This window comes from Quercus robur, chromosome 8 (genome assembly GCF_932294415.1).
Source record: "Quercus robur chromosome 8, dhQueRobu3.1, whole genome shotgun sequence".
NCBI classification, from domain to species: Eukaryota; Viridiplantae; Streptophyta; class Magnoliopsida; order Fagales; family Fagaceae; genus Quercus; species Quercus robur.
Window position 1 is genome coordinate 39,265,897 of NC_065541.1, and position 12,744 is coordinate 39,278,640.

Sequence of the window (12,744 nt, forward strand, 5' to 3'; positions counted from 1 at the left end):
ATTACTCGGACCCAGAAAACCCACACTTGCAAACCCACAAAATCATTGAAATTGTTAGGTTCTAAATGTTTAGAACAATTGGCAAATCGTGAACACAAACTTGTCTAGATATAGATCTTAGAGTCTATAGGTATTATTAGACAATACTCAAGGTGATTCAAATCAAGATTCAAGAACATACAAGCTGCAGGAAGAAGATTTCATAATCTGTCTGGTTCGATCGATCGAAAGACAGGCTCGACCGATCGAAAGTCGTATCTACAGAATTTTAATTAAGCCCAAACAGCAGTTCAAGCCTATTAAGGATTAGGGTTTCTAATCTACTTCTCCCAGTATATAAAGGAAACCCTAAGCACGTTTTTATGTGGCTTTTCAATGAGAAAAGAGTGTGCCTCTTTTGTATTTAGGGTTTTGTTCCTAAAAAACTCTCTTATGTCTTCTACCGGTGCTATTCCTTGAAGAATCTCAAGATCCGGTATTGTAAAAGTTGCTACATTCTCTTGTCATCAAAGGTGTTGATGATCTAAACCTTCAAGGGTGGTCTTGGAGTCACAAACAGGAGAGTTTGTGTTGCTAAACCTTTGAGTAAGATCTCAAAGTCACAAACGGGGGTGTTTGTGTTTTGCAAAGATCAAAGAAAGAAGGAGTCCATGGATTCGGAGCTTGCACGTGGTCGTGTCAGTAAGTTTTACTGGTTGGTAGCAATAAGAAGTTGAGCGTGGGGGCTTGTAAGTCTTATTGTATGAACTTCGATTCTTTCTAGTGGATTTGCTTTTTACCTTGAGGATAGCTAGGTTAAATCCTCCTCAGGTTTTTTACCGGTTTGGTTTTCCTGGGTGATCATATCATTGTCTTATTTATTTTTCGCTGCTATGCATGATATGATTGTTTGATTGTGATAACCTAGACTTGTTTAATTGGACTAAGTAACAACTTGGCTAATTATCTAGGTTAATCCAATTGTGTTTTAAGGGGTCTAAAAACCAACAGAAATAAACTGACTCACTATCCCAACCAGGTGCTAAAACAAAGGGCCCCTAAACTGCCAACTTCTAACGTTACAATAACGTTACATTTATTCAAATAACAAAATAATCTAACTTAAAACACTTCTTAATTAGCATTACAAGGGAGTAAAACTAGCACAACAATATCTGTGTTTCTTGCTGAAGTGGCATTTTTTAAATGCCAAATAATTTTTTTAATATTATTTTAATGATCACATCACATTTAGGGTCCGTTTGGATATAGCTTATTTAGTTGAAAACTGAAAACTGAAAATACTGTAGCAAAATAATTTTTAAATGTGTGAATAGTGTCGTGGAACCCATTTTTAATATATATTTTTTAATAAAGTGGTTGTGGGTCCTATGAACAGTGCGTAAACAATACATGAATAGTGCATAAAACATGAATATTAAACCCTAAACCCTAAAACCCTAAAACTCTAAACCTATACTTAGTGAAACGCGCAAAACGTGAATCCAAACACATACTTAGTGTGTCAGTGGTGCACTTCATCAGTTGGTGAAATAATGGTAGGGACTAAATTGAGAACAATTTTTCAGTTTTGGAGACCGAAACAAGAAGATAAGAAATGTGGGGATTAAAATGCAAATCAGCCAAAAATGTAAAGACCAAAATGCTAGTTTCGCCTATTTTATAAGTAGTAGTACAATCTCTTGAAGTATGAATCTAAAACTAATCTTATATGTTCAATCCTAGTTAAAGTTGTTATATAAATTTAATCTAGATTCATTCTATCTAATTCCTCTTTAAATGCAAGTAAAATAATTCTATATTTACTTGGAGTACAAGCAAAGTAATCATATTCTCACTTGTAGTTCTAGTACTGCTAGTTTAGTTAGTTTGGGATTTAACCTAACATAAATAGCTATCAATGTATTCATTTTAATACATGGAGCCTAATTGTAAATATATAGCCACTAAGGGCTTCTCGTTATGGATGAATACCTATTAGGCTGAACTAAATTAAATTTTCTATATTTTCTACTTACTTTCTCGCGCATTGAATTATCATTTGACCTAAGTTATCTCTTATCTTTTCTAGTTTGGTTTCAAACTTTGTTTTATCTTTTCTAACATGGGATCAGAGCCCATCTCATGTGACTTTCATTAATTATCAATGCTAGTTGTTTGTGGCTTTCGCTTATTAAATAATCATATTCAGGATCCTTTGTATCAACACTGCTACCAGCCACTTTACAGGGTCTGTCACAGTTTATTTCTTATCACGGATAGTGTCTAGATCAGATTTTTTTTTTTTTAAATGCATTCTATATGATTTCAACTACATTCAATGGGCACATGGTTCTATTTTTACACTTGGGCCACTTGGTTTTCGGCTTTCCTTAAAACCAAGCATTTTCTATCAATTTTCTTTCTAGTCATGCATCTTCATCTTCATATATGCCACGCTTCTAATTAGTTGCCTCTAAACGTATGACATGCATTGTTCTTAATTAGCATTCAAGCCTAGAGCATTGTACTTATCTGGCCATGATTCCAATCTTTTATCTGCACTTCATTTAATTGGGTGGCCAGCTTGGTGAACAACACATCCAATCTGTTTACACTTTCCCGCATGGTTTCACCTTCTTTCCAAAGTCAAGTTGAATCGAAACTTCCACCTTGAGCTTGAGGGGAAGGTTTAAAGATATCAATGCCCAATCTCAATTAAAACCCAAGTCTGTTATATAACTCTAATCTAGGTTTATTGTTCCTAATTTTACTGGAAGTGAAAGTAATTAAAGTAATTCTAGTCTTTTACTTTGAGAACAAGTGTTAATCATATTGATAATTTTTAAGTATTGTTAGTCTAGGAGCCTACTATAAATAATCATATATGCATGCAGGGGCGGCCTAACAAACTTTGAGGCCTAAGGCGATATATTTAAATGGGGCATTTTTGTTATTAATTAAATAATATTTAACTAGTGTTCAATATCATAATTTTTATATAACGAAAATGCATTCTTTTTATCTTGTAATATATATATATATATATATTTTTTTTTTTTTTTTTTTTGAAGAAATGCTAAAACTATAACAAATTTTATTAAAAAAAAATGTACAAATGTTGTAGCAATAAATGTGATTAATGACACTTCAAGAAAATAATAAACAAGTATTTGAATGAATGATGTTAGGGATATTATAAATTTTACAACTTAATGCTTATAAAAATGTATCACTAAGTAATTTAAAAATGCATTTAATAGGTTGTTGATGTCTACAAATTATATTAATTGTCACATCAATTTGTATAAAGGTTTTAAAGTAAAATTTATAGATTTATAGTATTTTCCTATCTAAATTATTTCTTGTAATTACTGACATATATTTGTAAGCCTTGTGTATTTAAAATTGTAATATCTCTAGCATTACTCAATTCTTTGATACTTTTTAAAAGTAGAAGAAAAATGTAAAACTATTTTTTTTTCCTATATCTCAAAAAAGAGAGCCATCCTTTATGGTATCAGAGCCATCCTTTTCTGGCCGGTGGTAGTGTTGTTGTGTTCTTTGTCTCTTGTCCGTGTCTACCCAAACGCTTGATATTCCGTTGTTGTGTTCCCTTCTTACCGTTGTTGGCGCCACCCTAGTCGTAAAGTGAATTCCTAGGACCTAGCTATAAGGCCCGTTTGAGCCAAGAGAGGGCGTGTAGGGCATGAGAGGTATGAGGTTGGTTAGGGTATGTGTTACGAAATGCAACGGTTGTGAGAAAAACATGATAACTGAGTGTTAAACCTAGGATAGTATGGATAAGTTGTGGAGATCCAACTCCTCTATCAGCTCTAGGACTAGTTGTCCTCCTGATATTGTAAATAAAGAAGATCACACTATTGATGATAATGAGTTAATCCCTGATTTTCGTAAATGGACTATTCCTAAAGTTGATACTAAAACTATTTATAAAACTAGTTTTGTTGAAAGTGCTTTTCATTCTGCTTACAAAGCCAGAACTGTTGAACAAATTTTCTCTATTTCAAGAGTTCATGAAAAATGCTGTTTGTTTACTAAAAGAAATATTAGTGACTTCCTTGCTGCTAAAAAATTCAGTTATTTGCATATTGGTATGGTTCAAGTTGCTATTAAACCACTCACCCGAAAGGGTATTAATGCTTCTGTTCTCATGTGTTTAAGAGATGCTAGATTTAAGATTTTTAAAGATAGCATTCTTGGTATGATTACTGCTTCTATGTATGATGGTCCTGTTTATTTTAACTGTTATCATGATCTTACTCTTGCTTTGGATGATCCTAATATTGTTAAAGCTTTGACATTGAATATTGCTTCATCTGGTTATCACATGGAAGAGGGCAGTAAGCCTTTTGCTTTGATCTATCGCATTTATTATAAACTTATGGGTACTCAAATAAATCCTTGTGCTATGATTCCTAGAGAACCTTCGGGTAAAACTATGTTAATTCAATGTTCAACTCCTGATGCTAAAATTCAAGTTCCAAAAATGATTCAATGGCAAGATGTTAAACTTCCTAATGATTGGTTGTTAGAACAAGAAACCCCTCCTACTAAACCCATTTTTGATGAACTTGATCTCACCCGTATTCAACAATATCTTGATGGTATTGTTAAAATAAGTTTTCAAAATAATCCACCTTTGAGAATTAACGAAGGAAGACATTCCTTTGCTGGATCTGAAAGTATTTCAAAAAGAGATCGAGAGATCAATGAATTTTTGAAAAAGAATTTGGAAAAATCCTCTGATTTAAAGCTAAAAGGTATTTCAAGTGATAAATCTCAAGTTAGCTCTGTTTACTATTCTACTAAACCTGAATCTTCCTCTCCTTATGACAATGTTGCTGTTAATGATGAAGAAGACTCTGTTTCTGTTACTCCATCTGACTTTGATTCTCCTTCTATTGAAAATCCTCCTGTTTACCAAAATCAATTACGAGTTTTGACTATTTTGGATGAACACTTTGAAGTTGATTTGGTCTCTTTGTATGATGAATTTATGCTTGCAAAAAACAAAACCAAAAGAAAATATTTCCAAAATAAGTTTGCTCAGTCTGAAAAAGACCGTGTTAAAAGAAAATGGTTGGAAAAGATGAATCAATTGAAAAAACATATTTTGTTTTTTGATTTTCTTGAAAACCATTATGTTTCAAATGATGAGGTTTCAAAACAACATTTAAATGTGATAAAGAAATCAAATTTTGTTAAAATTGATAAAACCATTATTAGGTCTAGTCATCCTCCTCTTGACTCAATTTTGATAACTAGTAAGAAAGATGAAGTGACAAAAGAAGAAGTGAAAGCCTCCCCTTTCAAAATTGCTGATGATCAAACTCCTATTATTAGTCTTATTGAACAAAACAATTTTACTAATCAATCTTTGCATATTATTGGTCAACAGCTTGACCGTATTGAAGAAAAAATTGTTGAAAAACCTGTTTCTGAAAAACCTGTTTTTGAAAAATCTGTTTCTGTCAAAACTGAGAAACCTTTGATTGATTTACCCAGTCAAAGAGAAAAAGTTGTGTTTAAAACTTCTCAGTCCAAGACTCTTGAAATTGTTGAAAAAATGCTTTCTGATTTAAAGGTTAAAACTGAGGGTACTTCTACTTCAACTGCTCGAACTATTTCCAAAAAAGAATTTGTTTCTGACGAAAATACAGATTCTGATACTGTTTCTTCTGTTCCTGCAAAAAGGATCTTTGATGATGATTTCCCAGAAATTAAAAGATTTGTTGGAAACTCCAAACCCATGTCTTTTACTAAAAACTGGTATTCAAAACCCACTCCTCCTGATATGCAGTTTGAAGAGAGATCTTTTCAAACATAGTTTTCTGTTTCTGCTGATAAGTTTTATGAATGGAATATTGATGGTTTGTCTGAACAAGAAATCATCAATAAAATGAGTCACATGTCTATGGTTGGTATTGCTTATCAAAATAATCATGATCTTGATCAACCTGAAATTGTTAATCTACTTGTTACTGGTTTTTCTGGAACTCTTCGTGGATGGTGGAATTCATACATCACTGAAGAATCCAGAGAGTCTATTAAACATGCTGTTAAAAAGAATGATAAAGGTTTGCCTATTTTTGATGAAAGTATTGGTCGTGGTATTCCTGATGGTGTTAATACCTTGATCTATACTATTCTCAAACATTTTGTTGGTACTCCATCCAATATTTCATCTCGTGTTTTTGATTATTTGAATAATTTGAGTTGTCCTACTATGTCTGATTACAGATGGTATCAAGATGTTTTTACTTCCAGAGTGATGCTCCGGAAAGATTGCCATAAGCCTTATTGGAAAGAAAAGTTTATTGACGGTCTGCCTCCTATCTTTGCTCATAAGGTAAAACAAGAATTAATGGGTAAAAATGATTCAATTGATTATGATAATTTAACCTATGGTGATATTTTCAGTACTATTAAAAAACTTGGTATCAATATGTGTAAAGATGAAAAATTGCTAAAACACCAATTAAAAAATAAAAGAAAAGCTAAATATGAAATGGGAAATTTCTGTGAACAATATGGTTTGCCTCCTATTGCTCCTTCTAGGCAAAAAAGTAAAAAACATGATAAAAGCTATAAAAAATATAAAAAATACAGAAATAACCTTGTTAAACCTAATGATTTCTATGCTAAGAAGAAAAATGTTTCTAAAAAACATGTTAAACAGAGATCAAGTAAAGGTAAATGTTTTAACTGTGGTAAACCTGGACACTTTAGTAAAGACTGTAAAGAAAAACCTGGTAAATTGAAAAACAAGTTCAACATGTTAAACATTGATGATAATGTGTAAGAAGAATTATTCAGAATCCTTGAATCAAACAACTCGTCTGATTCTTTGGAAGATGATTTTTCTTCTTCATCTGATTCTTGCTATCAATCTGCTGATGATTCTTCTGATTCTCCTAATATTAAAATTGGTTGTAGAGATTCTTGTTGCAATGTTATTAATGCTCTCACCAAGAGTGAAGAAGATGAAAAATTAATAATTCAACTAATAAATCAAATTCAAAACCCTGAACTCCAGAAAGAATATTTGGATAGGTTTAAGAAAAATTTGATAAGAGATGAAACTGGTAAAAAACCAAAATCTACTATAAGCTTTGAAGAAACTTTGGAAAGATTTAATAAAAAGAAATCTAAAGAACTGACTGTTAATGATCTCCAACATAAAATTCATATTGTTAAACAAGAGCTAAATGAATTAAAACATGAATTTAAAAGCATGAAAAGTGATAACAATAATTTCAAACAAGAATTGATAATGTTAAAAATTGATAAAGATCTTAATAAATCTGATAATGAACAAGATAAACAAAATGAGCACAACAATGGAGATGAATCCAGTCAACAGGCTCTTCTTTCTGATAAAGGTATTCCTGATACTTTCACTGATCCTCAACTTGCTTTTGTTAATAAAATATTTCCTCCAAAATGGTTTACAAAAGTTAAAATTGTTATTTCTCCTGATTATCATTTCACTGTTATTGCCATGATTGATTCTGGTGCGGACATGAACTGTATCCAGGAAGGATTAATTCCTTCAAAATATTTTGAAAAATCTACTGAGCGGTTGGTGTCTGCTAATGGTTCTCAAATGAAAATTAAGTATGAATTGAATAATGCTCATATGTGCCATGATAATGTTTGTTTCAAGATTCCTTCTGTTCTTGTCAAAAATATGACTGATAAAGTGATTCTTGGTTTGCCATTTATTAATGCTTTGTATTCCTTTCTTGTTGAACATGACGGAATTACTACTGATCCATTTGGACAGAAAGTAAAATTCAAATTTGCTTCAAAGTTTGAAATTGATTTTGATAATTTGTCTTATAAGAAAGATTCTCCCATGAATGAACTTATTCAAGAACTAGTGATGAGTTCTTACCAAAACTTCACTGATGATTTTAAAGGTAATTTTCATAGTACCAAAATGTTAAATACTATCCATAATCCTAACGTTATCAATGATTCTTTGCAGGAATCGGACAATGATGCGTGGATAAATACCACTAATAAGTGGGATAATAGTAATAATATTCATATTTATACCACTTATAAGTGGATTATTATGGAAAAGAAAAACAAGGGAAAAGCTCCTACACAGGACTATTCCCAGATTGCAATGCATGAAGGAGCATCTTTTGGGATAAAACCCAACGGATCAACATCCCTTCAAGGATATGTCCCCGCTAAAATGACATATTCCAGTGGTGATATGATAATTGCTTTACAGGAAGTCTTATCTAGATCCTTACAATTTCATAATGGAGTCTATAGTGAATTACCAGATTCCATAAAATATATTCTTGATAATCTCTATGCTGCTTTTACCAGAAACAATCGTTCCTTGTTTGAAACAACCCTCCAAGCTCTTGAAATCCACCTTGTTAATCTTACTGCTCAGAATGAAGCTTATATAAGCTATGCTAACCTTATTTCAGAAAAAATCCTTACTTCAGAATATGACCTTATTTCAAACCTTGTTCCAGGAAATACTCTTATTTCAGAAAATGAGGCTTTTAAAAGCCATCTTGCTGACCATCCAAATATTTCAATTGATCCTTACATTAGTCAACTCTTTGGCAAAGAGGATATCCATTCAAAGGATAGAATGACTATAATGGGCACTGACTATGCTAGATTGAGTCTTAAGACCCAATCTATGGTAAGAAGTGCTTTTGCCAACTTGCCATCAGATATACAATCTCGTATTCTGAGAAGCAAGGCTATGTTTAGGTCTTTCGACCTATGGTTCAAATGTTTTAAAAAGCTTATCACAGCCACTATTCTTGATCCTGATGAATTGGATGAAGGTGATAATGTCTTTATTCAGCTTGATTGGGAAGAACACTTTGGGAGTACTCTCAGAGTATATGAAAAGAAACACCCATTTCCTGGCCTCTTGATAAATTATGATGATGGTGCAATTGTTGCTAATGATTCAGATGAGGATGATGATAGGGACCCTAACTGGCTTTCACAAATGTTTGAATATGGCTTTATCAGATCTATAAAATTAACAAGCCATTATCAAGCTAGCCAACTCCCACAAATTATTCAGGATGCTATTAAAGAATTTAACAGTCCTTTTGCTTCCATCAGGTGTTGGAGTACGTTGCCACAATGGGAAAGAGATAACTGGATGAACGTCCAGCCTTCAAAGCATCTCATTCTCATTAATGGTCACACTCACCAAGGACCATGGTTTGAAGGAAATTCTCAATTATCTTTTGAAAATCCTCATGGTCTTGCAGAATGTTGGAGAAATTATTTTAATAACCAGATTATTAATGTTGCTCAGAATTTATGGAAAAATTATCATTTCATGGGAAGCACAAATAGAATTTCTGTCTTTGGTCCCAGACCATATTCCAATGCCATTGCTCATTTGCGAATTGCTGATCATTGTAATCCAAGGAGTCTTTTCATCCCGGGTAAAACTCCAACATTTGAGCTAATTTTATATTGCGGATTCTGTAACCAGTATGCTATTTCCCATGAGCATCCATGTGATTCTCCACAAGGTCCTTTTGATCCTTTTGATGGTTATCCATCCGATGCTCCCTCTACTGATTGATGAGGTCACTACTGCTACAAGACTGATGCCACTTTATTTGTCTGGCTTGCACAAAAGCCAAAATATTTTATTGTCCTTCAAATATGCTGCGAAAAATCCGGAACTAATTCATGATACTCCGGATTTTGCGGAAGATTTTGATTCCCCTATTTGTCTAGCCTGCACAACGGCCAGAACTATTACAATATTCAAAATGAGTTTGAAAGGCCACAAGCCATGATGGTAGAGATGAGATGATGCTTTGACAAAGGCTTCTTTTATGCCAACACAAGATGTCACCTTTGAAGTCTTTTTAGAAAAGAAAGGAGCATCTACGTACTTGGTGGTGGCATGCATGCTTCTCCTTTTGCCTTTTGCCATGCTTCTCCTGACAATGTTGGACCAAATAAATGACAAAAGGTTCAGAAGTTTTTATTTCAAAAAGTGAAAAAAACACTATTCACTTTACTGTTCATAGATTACTGTTCATGGATTACTGTTCATGGATTACTGTTCACGGATTACTATTCACAGATTACTGTTCACAGATTACTGTTCACTTTTATTGTTCATGACACTGTTCACTCCGAAATTTTGCCTATTTAAGGGGTGTTGTCCCTTAAATTTCAGGGTTTTTCAAGTCAAGTTTTACTTCTGATTTCTCTTCCCTTAGAACTAGCCTTCTTAGAGAGAGAATTCACCCTACTTCTACTACTACTACCTTGTTCATCCTTGTTCACTACAAACTTTGTAATCCTACAAACCTTGTAACTAGGACTAGTTCAAGCTTTGTAATTGTTAACCTGTAACTGTTGAGATCTTGTATTCACTACTACTACTGTAAGTGTTTATCCTACTTTCAATAACAAGTATTTTCAGTTTTATGTTCATTACTCTACTTGTTGCTACCGCCACCTTGGACGGATTACCGCCATACCGGACGATTCTAAATTGCTTTCATTTACTTTGAACTATTGTTCTCATTTACTTTAAAGCTATTTTCATATATTCTTGGCTGGTTCTACTGCCTTATAATTGTTCTTACTTTCAAGTTATTTACTTTTAAGTTACTTACATTATTTTCTTTACAATATTACTGTGCTTCCGTCTCTTTCCATCATCAGTGCGTCTCTCTTTCCATCTTCTGTGCATCCCCTTCCCCCTTTATGAAAAAAAAATATTTAAAAAATAGATATATATCTCAATTTTTGCCCCAAAATTTGGGGGCCTTTCTCTAGTAGGGGGCCCTAGGCAATTGCCTAAGTGTCCTAAGCCTAGGGCCGGCCCTATATGCATGACTTCATTGTTTAGCATTCACATCTGAAATGTATTTAAAAAAAAAAAAAACCATTTTACATCACTAAAACCTACTTTATTGTATTTTTCATAACCACTTCAACAATACACTTTACATCTATCCTTGACAAAAGCTGATTGATGTTTAGTAATGATATCTGGGAGAATTGTTTTCAACCTGTTTGCAAGTACCTTTGAAAAAATATTATATAAAACATTACATAAGCTTATGGGACAATACTCACGAACATGCTCTAGATTTGTAATTTTTGGAATAAGGGTAAGAAAAGTATGGTTTACTGGTTCAGGTAGAATACCCGTATTCATCCAAGAAAGGACAACCATTGTAACATCTACATCCACAGTGTTCCAAAGGTGCTAGTAAAACAATGGAGGCATTTCATCTAGTCTAGGAGCCTTTAAGGGGGCCCTATCCTTCATGGCTTTAAACGCCTCCCATTCTTGAAACTCCGCAGCTAGCTGTTGGTTCATATCATCAGTGAGCATTGGCTGAACATGGGATAGAACTTCAGGTTCATGGTTCGGGTTTGAAGAGGAAAATAAATCTTGGTATAATTTTGTCAAAACCGAAGCCACATCATCCGGATCAACACACCACTGATTTGCCTCATCTCGGATTTCCCTAATTGTACTTTTTAAGTTTCTTTTGGTTGTCCAGGTATGAAAGATTATTGTGTTGCTATCCCCTTTGCTTGCCCATAGGACCCGTGATCTCTAGCTCCACATATGAGCTTTCCTGTCAAGCAAAATGTTAATTTCAGACTTTAGGACTCTAATTTGTTGATTGCAGCCACTTATTTGTGCTTGAGCTTCGACGAGTGATAGGAGCTTCTTCTTCTTTTCAAGTTCTCTATGCACATTCCCAAAACAGTTTTGGTTCCACTATTCCAAGTCCTTTCCACATTTCTCAATTTTTGAGAGAACCCGATTCTCCAAAATTCCACCATCAACAGACTTCCAAGCTACTTCCACCATTTCCCCACACCTATGATTAGATAGCCACATTTCCTTGAATCAAAAAATCTTTTTCCTTGGAGGAGGATCCAGACCCGAGAGGTTGATGAAGAGAGGAGAGTGATCTGAGGCATTGCTACTTAAGTGATGGACATGAGTACTTAAGAGTTTCATGAAGAAAGAGTTTGTTGCCAACCCTTTGTCTCATCTTTCCCAAACAGAACTGCCATCATGATAGTGTCTGCTCCAAGTGAAACGAGAGCCAATAAAATGCAAATCCATGAATCCACAATCATCAATAGCTTCTCTAAATAATTGCATTTGATTATGACTTTGTAAAGCCCCACCTAACTTTTCATCTTGCTGTGTAATTTTATTGAAATCCCCAGCACAAATCAGTGGGAAATGGTGATAATGATTCAAGCCTCGAAGATCATTCCACGCATCTATACGTTTTGTTGTTTGAGGTTCACTATAAAAACCTGTGAAGCGCCACATGTGAGAGCCTAGGGAAACTCGGGTGCTCTCAAAATTTGGGTACTTGAAGGCACCTCTCTTTTTGGGTAAGTTGTGTGGAGTCGTCACTTTTTTTTTTTTACAAAAAAAAAAAAAGAAAAAGAAAAAATAAATATAATTACATATTCAAAATACTTCAAATGTCATTGATTGAATATAAAAATGTACAATTTGGTGGATTAACCTTACAAGGCTTTGGTCCTAGTTACATTCTACCAAAATAAAAGACAAAACACTAGTCTACCTATAACGACTCAAAGAAAAAAGCGATAACCACATCTGCGCTATACCTCAAAAGGACTAGTCACAATTGAGGCTCCTTGTAGTTGTTAATAAAGCTCAAATCTACCCAGTAAATACCTGATGTGGGACTCATCACACACCCA